Source organism: Argopecten irradians, chromosome 6 (genome assembly GCF_041381155.1).
Source record: "Argopecten irradians isolate NY chromosome 6, Ai_NY, whole genome shotgun sequence".
Classification (NCBI taxonomy): Eukaryota; Metazoa; Mollusca; class Bivalvia; order Pectinida; family Pectinidae; genus Argopecten; species Argopecten irradians.
In genome coordinates this window covers 5,063,866-5,080,382 of record NC_091139.1, presented here as the reverse complement: position 1 = coordinate 5,080,382, position 16,517 = coordinate 5,063,866, and the positions used below count along the sequence as shown (strand labels likewise).

Below are 16,517 nucleotides of genomic sequence, written 5' to 3'. Positions count from 1 at the left end.
ATTATAACTGTGGAGTCATTTCGCAGTTTTGCCGTCTGGCGCAGTAGTATTCGGCGGGAAACTTAAGACGACCCGCGTCATGAAAATTACCAATTTATTTATTTCAATTAAAATTTTCAGGGGATGATGATGAGTGTATGATTAACGGTAAAGAATTTTTGTGACTACAAAATTATCGATCTGGTTTTACATTCCCATTAAAAAATTAAAAGTCGTTTCGGAAAGGTAGTAGGCCTTTAAATACAGTTTTATCTTAATCTTGAACAGCACATGGCATCTTGGCCTTTGCCTGTTTTTTATATCTTGTTTTTAATTCGATATATCCAAATACTGTCTTACGAGCAAACTTTCCATTGCAATACAAATAGTGATTTGTACCAGAAACGTTTTGGACCAGAAAAGCAGACTTATCTCGGAGTTGCCTCCCTTCAAGTTTTTGATTAAACGAGTAACGCTAAATGTCTTGTTCTATACACAGGGACCTGGCACGAAAATTTTTAACCAATAGTATACATATATATATATATAATAAATATATATATATATATATATTACTATTGGTTACAAATTTTCGTGCCAGGTCCCTGTGGTTCTATATGCAGGGATGATATTTTTGCGATTTCGTTGGATATTTGTTCAACAAGGCCGGAATTATTTTGTATCCTTGAAATCCATGTAATAAAATTTAAGAAATCATATAGCTGTGTTATATTATATTAGTTGAAATTTATTTTTGCACTTGAAGTGAAAATCGACATTTTTTACCCGCGAAAAATTCCTTCTATACGGTAAATTTATAAATATACAATACAATGTCCTCTTTACCCCTATGATGGAGCATATGAACTAATTAACCTCACAATAATGTACTATACATCGGTTCACTAATTAGTAAATTTACCAATACACTAATCCACTTTTTACGTCACGTGCAATATATCCTTCAGATCTCCGATACTAATTAGTACGTACAATTTGATTAAATCGGGTATTCTCTAATAAGTATTTTTTAACCGGTGTAATTATCTGTAGCTAGTTAACACGTATTATTATGTTTTGTTTGGTTTGTAGATTTTGTACGTGATAAAACATGTACATACTATATGGTTCAAGTCTGTGGGTTGGTGATAGAAATAATTTGGTTTCATTACTTACGTCCATCAAGTACATATACCAAGGCCCATCTATCCACAAAAAGTGAATAATCGTTTCCCGTTTGCTGTTAAAGTGAAATTTCACCAAAATGAAACATGATTTGGGTAAATAAAAAAAAATTATCAATAATATGAACTCACCACAGTACCTATTAACAATTTTATATGATTTAGATCTTGATGTACATTTTGTAGATCCCTAAATGGTCTTAAGATAGTCAAAAGGCACTCTGGTGGGTCCATATTGATAATACTGTAACTAAATCTCAGATCCCTTTGAGAGAAAATGATGGACCAAAGGTTATTACATGGCATTGTCTCCACGTGGGGTTTCAAACTCACGAGGTGGAGGGGTACAGCTACATGTATATGAATATCAGTTAGACAATTTTCTTGTGGGTGTGTGCTTTTTTTACTGACTGAGGAAGGGAAATATCAAATTTTTGCATTTATCAAACCAGCGCCCACCATTCTATTACTCTCCTTTTACCACGTAGATCATTCTTTACGGAACTTTATCACATGTAGACAGTAAGTTCGCTAGTCTTCTGACTATGAAGTACATATATAGTTCTACATGTATGTCGCACTTATAAATCCTTGGTCGCAATAACTAGTGTGTACTATACTATATGAACATACTGTATAATTTATTAAAAAAAACCATCTTCTTGATTACCGTAAAAGTCCAAATGTAAATGTTACGAGCCTAAACACTTCCCGAACAATACGCTACCATTTATTCCGTCCGGACACGGGAGTTAAGACCGATGATCACCTTTAGTGCCAGTCCATTAGTTGCCCATCATCTTGCTCATAGACGCCGGGAAACAATCGTGTAAATTAATCAGAAGCTTGGTTGTATATCTAATCCAATAAAGCAGACAGCAAGCAGGTGCGATCACGTGCGCCACTCACTTTATGATTATCGATGTGTCTTTCATTTATGCCAACGTCGAGTCTATAAGCATCATTGTTCCGCGCTGTTAAACTGTGTTTTGGGAGCTTTACACAAATACCAGAGAAATCACCGGAGATGTCATAGAGAGATACGCATTTCCGGTACGACGACATGGCTGCATTCGATTTCAAGGTATGTATATAAATGTGTCATTTAATTGTCGACACACTGGTGGTTCGAGTGTGTCTGTTTCTGTGGTTGAAAAGGCAACAGATGTATATGGCTAGCGCCATGTTCACCAATGTCTCTTCTAAACCTGGTGAAAATCGATCGCTCACAAAGGCTAGTGCTGTACCGCGAGACTGGAGTAACACCCGGACGTTTTCCGAGCCTTTGTCGGGTGTGGCTTGCACGGATTATTACGTTTATTTAAATATTACCACCGAAGCATCGTCTACCCTACTTCTGCATATTGACATCAACTTGATCAAATGGTAAGATCTTTTAGAAATTGTTGTCAAGGTCGTTGTTACATATGTACCATGACTGGAAGCTCTTGTCTGTTTCATCAACTCAGTCAAAATCACGGTTAGGTTTCTATGGCAAAAATGCATGAAGCTTTCGTTTTTCTGTTGCTACCGGTAAAACAGTTTGACAGCTACATAACTAAATACTTCGTTTAATGTCCAACCTATAGCTCTATATATATCGTTGTCGATTTTGATGAAGTGATATTTTTAAGCTGTTATTGACAGAGCGAGATGGACGATATATCGTATCTGTTCCTCACTTTAATTGACATCTCGGTGCAGTTCCGTTTGTTATTTACCTGGTTTATTGGCGGAACACGTGCGTATCCTATTGTTATCGTTGTTTATGTGCAGTACACCTGTCCCTTATGCTTGTTGTTTCTTTGTCACGATCTCTGATATCCATTTACGTTTTAAGCATTATGTGATCTCCATGGAATCTTGTACAGCTTTGAAATTTGTGTAATCTGGATAAAATACACCCTTGGAAACCTTGTGTTTTCTATTAGGGTTTTAATGTGTTTCCTATTAGGGTTTTATACTGCATTCACCAGAAGTTAGATATATTTACCGCGGAACAATCTGATAGATACAGAATTGATAACATAATCACCTCCTGTATCCTAATGTAACAGGAAAGCATGATTTGATAATCAGATTATTGCTAATGACAACCAATGGATGATGATGTAGTTCTTATTATAGTTGATGATACACTTACATATACAAACTTATATAAAATCACATATCTTCACATAACACACTTACATGTACCCTTGGAGGACCAATATTCGTCAGGGTAATCAAATACCCTTGGATGTCAACAAATCAGCAAGAAATAAAATGTACCAGTTTTATCAACACAAATATATAATATTTTGTCTTACTGTGCGACAAGTTGTCTATCAATTCGTTATTTATCTATCGCGGTATGTAAGATTTCTTACCGCCGGTCACTGGGTGATGGTCGACACAATAGGGACCTATTTTCGTAAGGGGGCTGTTTCGCTTATTACAAAAATTGAGATCATTCCAAATAAATGATGAGCACTAGGCACTTGTGAGATCGTGTTTAAGCTGAAAATTTCTTGTAGTTACATCAATTTTAAATCTTTAAACTTATTGGTCATGGAAAGTGGCAAAAACCTCTGTTTACATAGAATAGCATTTTGTTTCCAACAGTACCACACCAAAAATTTCGGGTAAGTTGAATTGCCAAAATAATTTGTAATAACCCAAAATCTGGGCTATGAATCACATGATCAGACATGTGACTTCCGCTACTTTGTTGACATACTGCTAATCAGTGCACATGGACAGTCAAATGCTGACGGTATTGTTTTGAAGTTTCATTTAAAATGGACTGAAGAAAATACCTTCATTTTGGGGTATATTGCTACATCGTATTTATAAAATCACTTGGTTATAATACATACTCACTTTTAAGCAAGACCAATCTTCCTTGATCAAATCTGCTTTGGCAGACGACACTCTTTATGAAATCACGCGATAGTTCATGAGATATTAGCAAAATTGTAAACATGACGAAAACAGGTCCCTGACGAATTTAGGACACTTGACCATATATGAACACTAACTTATATCACATATGCCAATCCACATCTTCAAACATAAACCTCAGTCCTGCATATACCACACACCTCCATGAACCACACCCTCATGTACCACACATCTACATGTACCACACCTACCTGTACCACACATCTACATGTACCACACATCTTCATGTACTACACACCTCCATGTACAACACACTTTCATGTACCACACATTTACATGTACCACACATCTACATGTACCACACACCTCTCATGTACCACACATCTACATGTACCACACATCTACATGTACCACACACCTACATGTACCACACATCTACATGTACCACACACTTCATGTACCACTATCACCACACATATTACATGCACCACACACCTCATGTACCACACACTCTACATGTACCACACATCTTCATGTACCACACATTATTTACAAACATGTACCACACATCACATGTACCACACACCTACATGTACCACACACCTTCATGTACCACATATCTACATGTACCACACATCTACTGTACACACACCTACATGTACCACACATCTACATGTACCACACCTCAACATGTACCACACACATTTATTTATCACACACCTTCATGTACCACACACCTTCATGTACCACACACATTTATTTATCACACACCTTCATGTACCACACATCTCATGTACCACACACCTACATGTACCACACACCTACATGTACCACACACCTACATGTACCACACACATTATTACCACACACCTCATGTACCACACATCTACATGTACCACACACATTATGTACCACACACCTCATGTACCACACACCTTCATGTACCACACACATTTATGTTATCACACACCTTCATGTACCACACATCTACATGTACCACACACCTTCATGTACCACACACACATTTATTTATCACACACCTCATGTACCACACACCTTCATGTACCACACACAACATGTACCACACACATTTATTTATCACACACCTTCATGTACCACACACCTTCATGTACCACACACATTTATTTATCACACACCTTCATGTACCACACACCTTCATGTACCACACACATTTATTTATCACACACATTTATTTATCACACACCTTCATGTACCACACACATCTACATGTACCACACACCAACATTACCACACACCTCATGTACCACACACCTACATGTACCACACACCTACATGTACCACACACCTACATGTACCACACACCTCTCATGTACCACACACCCTCATGTACCACACACCTACATGTACCACACACCTACATGTACCACACACCTACATGTACCACACACATTACATGTACCACACACCTCATGTACCACACACCTACATGTACCACACACAATGTACCACACATCTACATGTACCACACACCTCATGTACCACACAATTTATGTACCACACACCTTCATGTACCACACACCTACATGTACCACACACATCTACATGTACCACACACCTACATGTACCACACATCTACATGTACCACACACCTTACATGTACCACACACCTACATGTACCACACACACATGTACCACAACTCATGTACCACACACCTACATGTACCACACACCTACATGTACCACACACCTACATGTACCACATATCTACATGTACCACACATCTACATGTACCACACATCTACATGTACCACACATCTACATGTACCACACATCTACATGTACCACATACCTACATGTACCACACACCTACATGTACCACACACCTTCATGTACACACATTACCACACACTACATGTACACACACTATGTACCACACATCTACATGTACCACACATCTACATGTACCACACACCTACATGTACCACACACACTACATGTACCATGTACCACACCTACATGTACCACACACCTACATGTACCACACACACATTACCACATACATGTACCACACATCTACATGTACACACATCTACATGTACCACACACTCATGTACCACACATCTACATGTACCACACACTACATGTACCACACACACATGTACCACACATCTACATGTACCACACATTCATTGTACACACACCTACATGTACCACACATCTACATGTACCACACATCTACATGTACCACACATTCATGTACCACACACTACATGTACCACACATCTACATGTACCACACACCTACATGTACCACACATCTACATGTACCACACATTTTCATGTACTACACACCTCCATGTACAACACACTTTCATGTACCACACATTTACATGTACCACATATCTACATGTACCACACATCTACATGTACCACACACCTACATGTACCACACCCTCATGTACCACACACCTACATGTACCACACATCTACATGTACCACACATCTACATGTACCACACACCTACATGTACCACACCCTCATGTACCACACACCTACATGTACCACACACCTACATGTACCACACATCTACATGTACCACACATCTACATGTACCACACACATTACATGTACCACACACACATCTCATTACCACACACATTTATCACACACACCTTCATGTACCACACACATTATATTTATTTTCACACACCTTCATGTATCACACACCATGTACCACACACACATGTACCACACACCTCATGTACCACACACACCTTCATGTACCACACACCTTCATGTACCACACACATTTATTATACCACACACCTACATGTACCACACACCACTACATGTACCACACATCACATGTACCCACACTCAAAGTCCACACATGTACCGACACACATTAATGTAACACACACACCTTCATGTACCACACACGTCCATCATGTACCACACTACATGACACATTACCACACCTTCATGTACCACACACATTTATTTTCTACATGTACACACATATCACAAGTACCACACAATGTCAACTACATGTACCACACATCTACATGTACCACACACACACATTTATTTATCACACACCTTCATGTACCACACACATGTACCACACACATATCTCATGTACCACACACCTACATGTGTTAAACACCCTCATATACCACACATCTACATGTATTACACATTACCACATCCATCATGTACCACACATCTACATGTACCACACCTACATGTACCACACATTTATTTATCACACCGTCATGTACCACACATCTTCATATATCACACATCTTGTGTACAAAACACCTTCATATACCACTCACATTCATGTACCACACACATTCATGTACCAAACATCTTCATGTATCAAACACCTACATATAACACACATCTACATATACCACACACTTACAGATACTATACCAAGTATTATGTATATCATAACAAACACATTTGCTGTATACCACACAATTTCATATACCACTCCTTTCTGTACCACACATCTACATATATCAAACACCTACATATATCACACAATGCCACACCTTCATGTACCACACACCTTCATGTACCACACACCTACATATATCACACACCTACATATACAACACATTTACCACACACCTATACATATTATACCACGGATGATGTATATCACACATCTTATACCAAAAAAATATGCTATATACCAAACATTTACTGCGATAATTTTGTTTTAGGCCTACCAATACTTAAAACTAAAAAGAAACAAGCATTAGCTTCCCAAAAAGCTCAGAAGGCTACCATACAGCATTATTTATTAGGAAGCAATGATAGGAAAATTTGACGAATTGTTCTGTTCACAGTTAGTTCACATTTTTGAAGAATGATAATTTAAATGTTTTCACGTTCAATGTAAAAAATAATCAATTTGATGATATTAATGAAAGGGCTACTAGGCTACCTTTACGTAAAAAATAAAAGTCACTGTAAAACAATTATAACATAATATTATTGATATCGATGGCCAAAGATAAGGTCACAACACCAAACAAGTTGAAGTTTTGCCGTCTTGCGCAGTAATAGTCAACTAACGCATTGTAATTTTGACGACGTCGGAAAACATAATTATACAACCTGCGTTATGAAAATTAACATTTTGTTTATTTTAATGAAATTGTTGGGGGAAAAAAGTGTAGTGGGCCTTTTCCTAATGCTAACAAGTTTTCTGTCTAATAAATATACAATGTACTGATTGATATGCATGTACATGAACTTGGGCAAATTGGTGAAATACATAATATACGCATATAAACAAGCATAACATTTCGGTTAAAACTATACTTTACTTTAGCGTATACAGTTCCACAAATATCTCCTAAGTATAGCCTAACATTTTGTTTCAGCATCTCCCATGTACGGACAGTGTTTACAATTAAGTAGGTCATGATCATCTAGCGTACAGTACTAGTTAGGCTATATATAGATGCTCCACGCGCTCCCGACACTTGATCACCAAACATTTGAGACCTCGCTAGACTTGACCCTTGTATTCCATTCAGTACATGTAGTGGCTCCTTGTGTGATTTCTGAGTAGAATGTCCGACAACTAGAAAAAACACTCGGACTTCTCTGGGTTAATCTAATGATAATTGGTTTGCTATAATTTCCCCACCGGTACCCCTTACACACATGACATATTCAACAACAAGTAACCAATCAACACAAGTAAATCGTTTTGGCCAGCCAATCAAAGTGAACAGATTATTTATAACCATGTGAAATCCCAACAACATGGCAGGCAAAGCAACCGATTATATAATAGCTACCATCCTGGGATGGTAGCAAAAATGGTTGTGCTGATTCTTTGCCTCCTCAATCCACTCCTGGGTTTGAGATTTACTACAAGATACATACCTAGTGTTTGAACCAAGTAAACATTACTTATACTTGCCCTATAGTCTGCAAAAATAGGAACCTTTAGGTGTTTGAAAAATCTCCATAAAAATCTGATCAGTGAGGTATGGTATACCTATACCACTATCTATTTTGAAAATAATCATTTTGTACTTTGCAAGTTTTTTATAGATATTTTTTATTTATTCTCCTTCCAATGATGTTTGTTATGTCAACCATTTATACATTGACCTGCTGAGGGGTTTTTGTTACATAAAGATGATGGAACATTTGAGAGTTGAAACCTAATTTATGGGTAATTCAGCGCCATTTTTATGAGATTATCGAGGACATGTTTCTGTGATGGTGCCTTTTGACATTACGATGTCACGCTGGAGAAGGTACTAATAGCGTTATCGGGAGTGACGCAGCCCGAGATGGATTCCACCTTACTCCTCTCTGATCCTGAGTTACTGATAATCAATATTGAAACTTGGGCGATGGTTGACTTCCATTGTTTATTCTGTAGCAGAAGGTGTTTTTCATTATAATCTTGGATCTGGTTCAGGGCTTATTTCTATCTCTCAGATCTGTTCAGGTCTGTTGTGACCTTCTTTCCAAAGGAATCTAGTTCAAAGTTTAAAGTCAAATAGTCACGTCAAATGGTCTTAACCCTGATTAAGGGATTAGTTCATAGTTCAAGGTCAAATGGTCTTATAAATTGTCATATTGCTAATACCAAACGGTTCATAGTTCAAGGTCAAATGGTCACTGCAATTTGTCATATTCCTGATATCAGAATTCAGTTCTTAGTTCAAGGTCAAATGGTCATTACAAATTATTATATTTATAATACCAGAATTCAGTTTATAGTTCAAGGTCAAATGGTCTTTACAAATTGTCATATTTCTAATACCAGAATTCAGTTCATAGTTCAAGGTCAAATGGTCATTACAAATTGTCATATTGCTAATACCAAACAGTTCATAGTTCAAGGTCAAATGGTCATTACAAATTATCATATTTCTAATACCAGAAATCAGTTTATAGTTCAAGGTCAAATGGTCTTTACAAATTGTCATATTCGTGATACCAGAATTCAGTTCTTAGTTCAAGGTCAAATGGTCATTATAAATTATCATATTTCTAATACCAGAATTCAGTTCATAGTTCAAGGTCAAATGGTCTTATAAATTATCATATTTCTAATAACAGAATTCAGTTCATAGTTCAAGGTCAAATGGTCATTACAAATTATCATATTCCTGATAGCCGAATTCAATTCATGTTTCCAGGTCAAATATTCACCACCAATGGTAATATTCCTGTAAGAGAAATTCAGTTAATTTGAGGTCTAATTGGCCAGTACAAAATGGTCTTTATCCATTTCCATAATCTCTAATCATATACAAGTATTTCATAGTCACTTCAATTGGCCCGAACAACATGAAGCTCAATATGATAAATAATGTAATAAAAAACTTTTCACTTACATATTTTTTTAAAAATAGAATGACGGCTACAGAATCATATAAAACCATCTTCTTCTCAACTTCTGTCCTCTTTTTGTTTTCAAGAATAAATAGAGAATGTTCTAAATATCAGGTTTCTAATTGGCCAGTATACCGTATAGCCAGATAATTTCGAGGTATGATATTTTCGTGATTTCGCGAAACATTGCTATGATCGCGAAAATTTGATCCCCGAAACATTGAGTAATAGTTGAAAGATTTATACCCTTAAATCCATATCGCTAAGATTTAAAACCACTACGATTGGACTTTCTCGTTTTTAGATCAATTAAATCACGAAAATTTTAGTCTGTGAAAATAACTGACTCTACAGTAAATTAATTGTTGTCATCATCTGAATGTGACCTTGACCCTCAGATCACTTAACCTTTTTGTACTTAACAAGTCATAAACAGCTGATTTTAATAGATGCTATGCACTAGATACAGTATATTATTTGTGATACTGAAACAGTATTGAACGTCAATAATGACAAACGAACCTCGATGATTTTTACATGTTGGGTTTAGGCCTGACTTGGGTTTTTACCCATATATCATATAATCCTGAAGTTAGATCAACTCTTCTTTGCCCATTTGACCACAGGAGAGCGGCTTTGATTAACCCATACATGATCAATTCAAACGAAGGGGAAAATTAATAGACAATGGAAAAATTCAGAAGCATTTCATGTATAACTAATGAAAGTCTGATGATGGTGAGTTTCCACTAAAGTATACATTTTAAAAATTTTCACATTTCATAAGTTGTTTTTTATGAGTGCCCACAATTAATATTCTACAGGAAGAAATGTAACATCAAAGCCAAGATTTGATACATGATTATCTTATCAAAGAGAGTTTTTGAAAATATCGTCAAATACAAATTTATATGTTTTCATGATTATAGCAGGGTTTTTTTCCCCATCCTTTGTGATGTCATTATAAATGTTTTATACTGTTGTTATGTAATGAGCCAGACTTTACATTCAGTATGCATCGCTATAGAATGGCGGCAGTGTACGCTATAATTTCAAAGTTCCCTCTATATTGACAACATCGTTGTTAATTACATAAATGAAATCAGATCATGCAACCAGGAATGATGTTCTGTAAAGGATCTGTCATCTGCTGTAGAACATCATAGGTGTAATTGATATGGGTTTAGAATTAAATCAGACATCATCCGACGGGAGTGATAAGTCCGCTTTAGATGTTGTTTCTAGTATATAGCCTATAAATGGGTATAATCTAGAAGCCCCGGAGTGCGCCACACATCCCTGTCGTTTGTATATAAATGGTTTGACTGCGTTTGTACTGGGTGTGCCTTGTTGGGATAAAACACAAAAATGGCTTTGCAGCTTATCAGCAGCCTCAGTGGATAGTGGAGGAGAGTTCCCAAACCGCAGGAAATGGAAAATTGATTACTATGAACTCACTGACCGATCCCAGGAAAAAAAAATGTCTGTAGTGGTCGGTATGTTAACATTACTTCACTATCGAAACATGACATCATCTTATCAATAGAAAGAATACAGTTAAACCTTTCAATAAAGACCACCAAAGGATGAAAAAAAAAAGTCTTTATAACCAAGTTGTCTTTATATACAGGTCATTTATGAAATTGATCATTTTGAACCCCGAAAAAGTGATCTTATTTGCAGGTGGTCATTATACAGAGGTGGTCAATATAGCAGGTTTTACTGAAATGTGATATAAGAAGGTGGTCATTATACAAAGGTTGTCAATATAGCAGGTTTTACTGAAATGTGATATAAGAAGATGGTCATTATACAGAGGTGGTCAATATAGCAGGTTGTACTGAAATGTGATATAAGAAGGTGGTCATTATACAGAGGTGGTCAATATAGCATGTTTTACTGAAATGTGATATAAGAAGGTGGTCATTATACAGAGGTGGTCAATATAGCATGTTTTACTGAAATGTGATATAAGAAGGTGGTCATTATACAGAGGTGGTAAATATAGCAGGTTTTACTGAAATGTGATATAAGAAGGTGGTCATTATACAGAGGTGGTCAATATAGCAGGTTTTACTGAAATGTGATATAAGAAGGTGGTCACTAAGGCAGGTTTTACTGAAATGTGATGTAAGAAGGTGGTCATTTTACAGAGGTGGTCAGTCTGAGATCCGCTTGATTGATGCCATGACTGACATATGGTACCTACAAAACGATTGGTTCGAGGTCTGAGATATTTGTATTGGGTCTTATTGTGATAAGAGGTCACTACTTATTGTACAATCTCACTGAATGCTACTGCCAATGATGATAGCAGGCCACATTATACTGACAACCAGGTAGAGCATTAGAATTGTAATTGCTGCCCCCATTGCATGAAGAAGGATTAAAAATTGTTACCGGTACTTTGCTCACCTGGACATATCCTTTAAAATGCTTCTTGTCATAAAATCTGCATGGACTTTAACCAAATTTGGAAAGAGGTAACTATATAAATTCCTAGGGGGAAGATAAACAAAGTTTGTATAAATTTTGGCTTTGACCCACCTTGGGCAGGAAGGGCAGTGCCCAATAATGGGAAATAAAAGCTAATTCCTTTAAATTGCTACCAGTTATAAAGTTCTGCATGGGTTATAACCAAATTTTGTCCAGAAACAATCCTTGGGGAAGGGGATTAGAGTCTGTTTTAATTTTGACGATTCTTATCCACATGGTGCATGAAGGTCAGGTCACATAGGGAGGAGGGGGATAGAGGTTATTGTTTTATTTAAATCCTTGAAGAAATAAATAAATACTTAACTTGTAATAATGACATTGCTTCGATTAATAAGCAAGATGATTGATACAGGCCCTCTGGGCCTCTTCTTTCCTTGTTGCTATGGAACACTATGGTTCCAGATTTTGTTTATGCTCTCAGCATAGAATTGTATAAATAATTGCACTTCAAAATGATAGGTATACCGGTAAGCTTTCACTACTGATCATTATTACATGTATTATAACGACGAAACAGCTGGTCTGAAGCTGAATAGTGGTGTAAGCAATCCATACCTCATTTTCTGGATAATCGACATATGTACACAGATTTATTGCCACTGAAAAAGAAAATCTAATCAGATCAATGTGATGAGATATCAATTATAGGAAACTATGGCTCTCTGAGGATGACACCTGGCTCCGTCTGAGTCTGATGATGGTGTGAAGTGCTTAATCTGTGCTCAACATTCGCCCAGTTAATTGGTTTCTTAATTAGTGCAGATGTTATTTATATGGGGGACCATCGCTCAGGGAAATCGGGAGATAAAGATGCATTAGGCCATCATTGGTTTATGTCGCAGCAAATCTCTGAATGCATAAGATTGTTAAATTTTCATATCAAAATTTGAGATGAGAAATTTGGCATGACTTCTTGGTTTAAGTGGTCATGTGTCATATTTCCGAGGATAAAAATAAATATAGCACACATTACCTTTCGTGATCTAAAATGGATTTTTAGGTCATCTGGTTTGAAACATCTTTGGGGAAGGACAATCATATTATATATAAATGAGCCTGGTCCGACCCCTAGGGGCTGAGGGGTGGGGCCCCAAAAGGGCAAATTTTCTTAATTTAAGCTTTAAAATCCTACTCCTCCTTCATCCTTAGGTTGATTTCATCCATGTTTGGTGTGAAACTTCATTAGGGAACGACAATCATATTTTATATAAATGAACCTGGTCCGACCCCTAGGGTCAGAGGGGCGGGGCCCCAAAAGGGCAAATTTTCTTAATTTTAGCTTTAAAATCCTACTCCTCCTTCATCCTTGGATGGATTTCATCCATATATGGTGAGAAACATTATTGGGGAAGGACAATCATATTCGTTATAAATGAGCCTGGTCCAACCCCCTAGGGGCTGAGGGGTGGGGCCCTAAAAGGGCAAATTTTCTTTAATTTAGTTTTGAAATCCTACTCCTCCTTCATCCTTGGATGAATTACATCTATATTTGGTGTGAAACATTATTGGGGAAGGACAATATTATATTATATAAATGAGCCTGGTCCGACCTCTAGGGGCTGAGGGGTGGAGCCCCAAAAGGGCTAATTTTAGCTGGCCCACTTACTGTTTTTTTTTCAGGTTTCAGTTTCCGATCTCAATGAAAATTGGTCTATAGGGGTTTTAATTGATGCCGAACAACATGCAAAACATTTTTATAAAGATTTTGGTATTCCAAGATGGCCGCTGGCCCACCCTTCCTGTTTTCGCGTTCAGTCTTCCATCTCAATGAAAATTGCTCTATAGGGGTTTTAATTGATTCAGAAGGGGGAACTTTAAGTGAGGACAATCATATTTTATAAAGGACCGAGCAAAGACCAATGGGGATAGCACGATGGAGGTCCAAAATGGGAGCTTTGCTGAAATTTGGCTTTAAAATCTGACTCCTCCTTATATTAATCCTTAATGGGTTACAACCATATATGGATGAAGGGCTACCAAGTTTGTTCAACAAATGACATTTACCTATTTTAGAAACTTACATATTCAACTAAGGAGTTCCTTGTATTGTTTATATTAATCGTTAACCAATACTTTATACTGTGACTTTGTTATTTTGTGCCTTGAGTCAGATGTCCGTTAAGGCCCATGGGCCTCTTGTTCCTTTTGTAGTGGTGGTACATGTCATGGGGAATTGTAATTCACAGAATTACTTGTCTCCGTCAAAAAGTCATGCATTCCCAGCTTTGTGTGTTATAGTATTGGTTTGTTACCATGGGCTTGTTTTACTGACCAAGTATTCCTTGTGTCCTCAAAACTTTAAGTTGATTAACTTAGTACAAATATAATTTTTGCACATGCTTTTTTTTTATCATTTTCAAAAAAAAAGAAATAAAGAAAAATAAATAGGAGATTGATTAATGTTAATGATTATTGTCTCAAGCTAAGATAAATTAGTCTCAAATATTTTAGATCTAAAAATTGAGGGGGGGGGTTAGAGAGGAAGGGGGAGAGATTAAAAGAGATCAGAAAAGAAAAGAACAAAAGAAAAAGAAAGTTCTTACATAAAAGTTTAATTCATGATTGTATGACTGTAATGAATGTTGTAAAACGAGGTGTGCCTTGCCTTTAATCTAATGCAGTTACTTTTTACACTAAATACTTTTATGTTTGATGAACATGAACCAGTAATATTTTTTTCTGCAGTGTCCTCATTTGTGCTGATGTTAGTATAATGTGCTTGCTGATGTTTTTATTTCCATATAAACCTTGTACTGGCTTTAAAGAATAGACAACATGACTGAGTATTGAGGAAAAGAGAGGTAAATTCCACCAACTTCTGATGGAGACGCCAAATCAGTCTACATCAAAAAAATATCAGTAGGCTAAATTAACACCCCATCGTATCTAATCTAAATGGCTCGTTAATTATTCATAAGTGATGATACTGCATGCAGTGATATAAAAATCATTATGGCCAATGACCTATACGGAAATGTCTGAACATTAACGTTTGTATAAAGGTCATATCTATATATTGTTCAGATTTAGATGGATGTTGATTTTATGTACAGTCATCTTTCATACATAATCAAATTTCTTCTGGCATTTGGGTTTTTTTCAATGCATTACTATGTTTTAATGTCAACCATATCTTATTGTCGGTTTTCTCAATTTCCAAACTGCCATTAACATTTAAGGATACTTAAGTACTTGTGTCTCTCTGTGTCTTTTACACTCATTCGTATAAAATATCAAACGTTTTGGGTTCTTTTTTCCATCTGAAGCTCGAAAACATGTGATATCTCAATAAATACTGTATTTCACTGCAAATAAAAAAAACCACCCAAAGAAGGTCAAAAGTGGTGGGAAGGGGGGTCTTATAGACAACCCCTCAGATAACATCGATCTGTTAGGCTTGGATTTTTGAATGTCCTGTCATTGTTGCAACATTTGTATGACAGACATGTAATAGCAAGATGTTCAAGTTTTGATTATAAAGACGTATGATTAAATTTAAATTAAATGTTATGACAAATTAAAATATAAACAATACCAGTTGTAAGTCTGAAAGGGAAACAGATTACAGTTTTACAAGTACAACACATTTTTGCAAGAGTCTCGCCGACATACA

General features: G+C 36.5%; 1 protein-coding gene across 2 annotated transcripts in view; it reads left to right on the top strand.

Moving 5' to 3' along the window:
• Positions 1-2,087: 2,087 nt before the first annotated feature.
• The window catches only part of LOC138324773 (arrestin domain-containing protein 3-like), a 43,797-nt gene continuing 29,367 nt past the window's right edge, over positions 2,088-16,517 (top strand). Inside the window, exon 1 of one of the 2 annotated variants that reach the window (XM_069269910.1) lies at positions 2,088-2,247. The gene's annotated coding sequence lies outside the window, so the exon portion shown is untranslated. Of the gene's footprint in view, positions 2,248-2,318; positions 2,550-16,517 lie in introns of those variants that run through there. The other variant, XM_069269911.1, reaches the window with a different exon arrangement.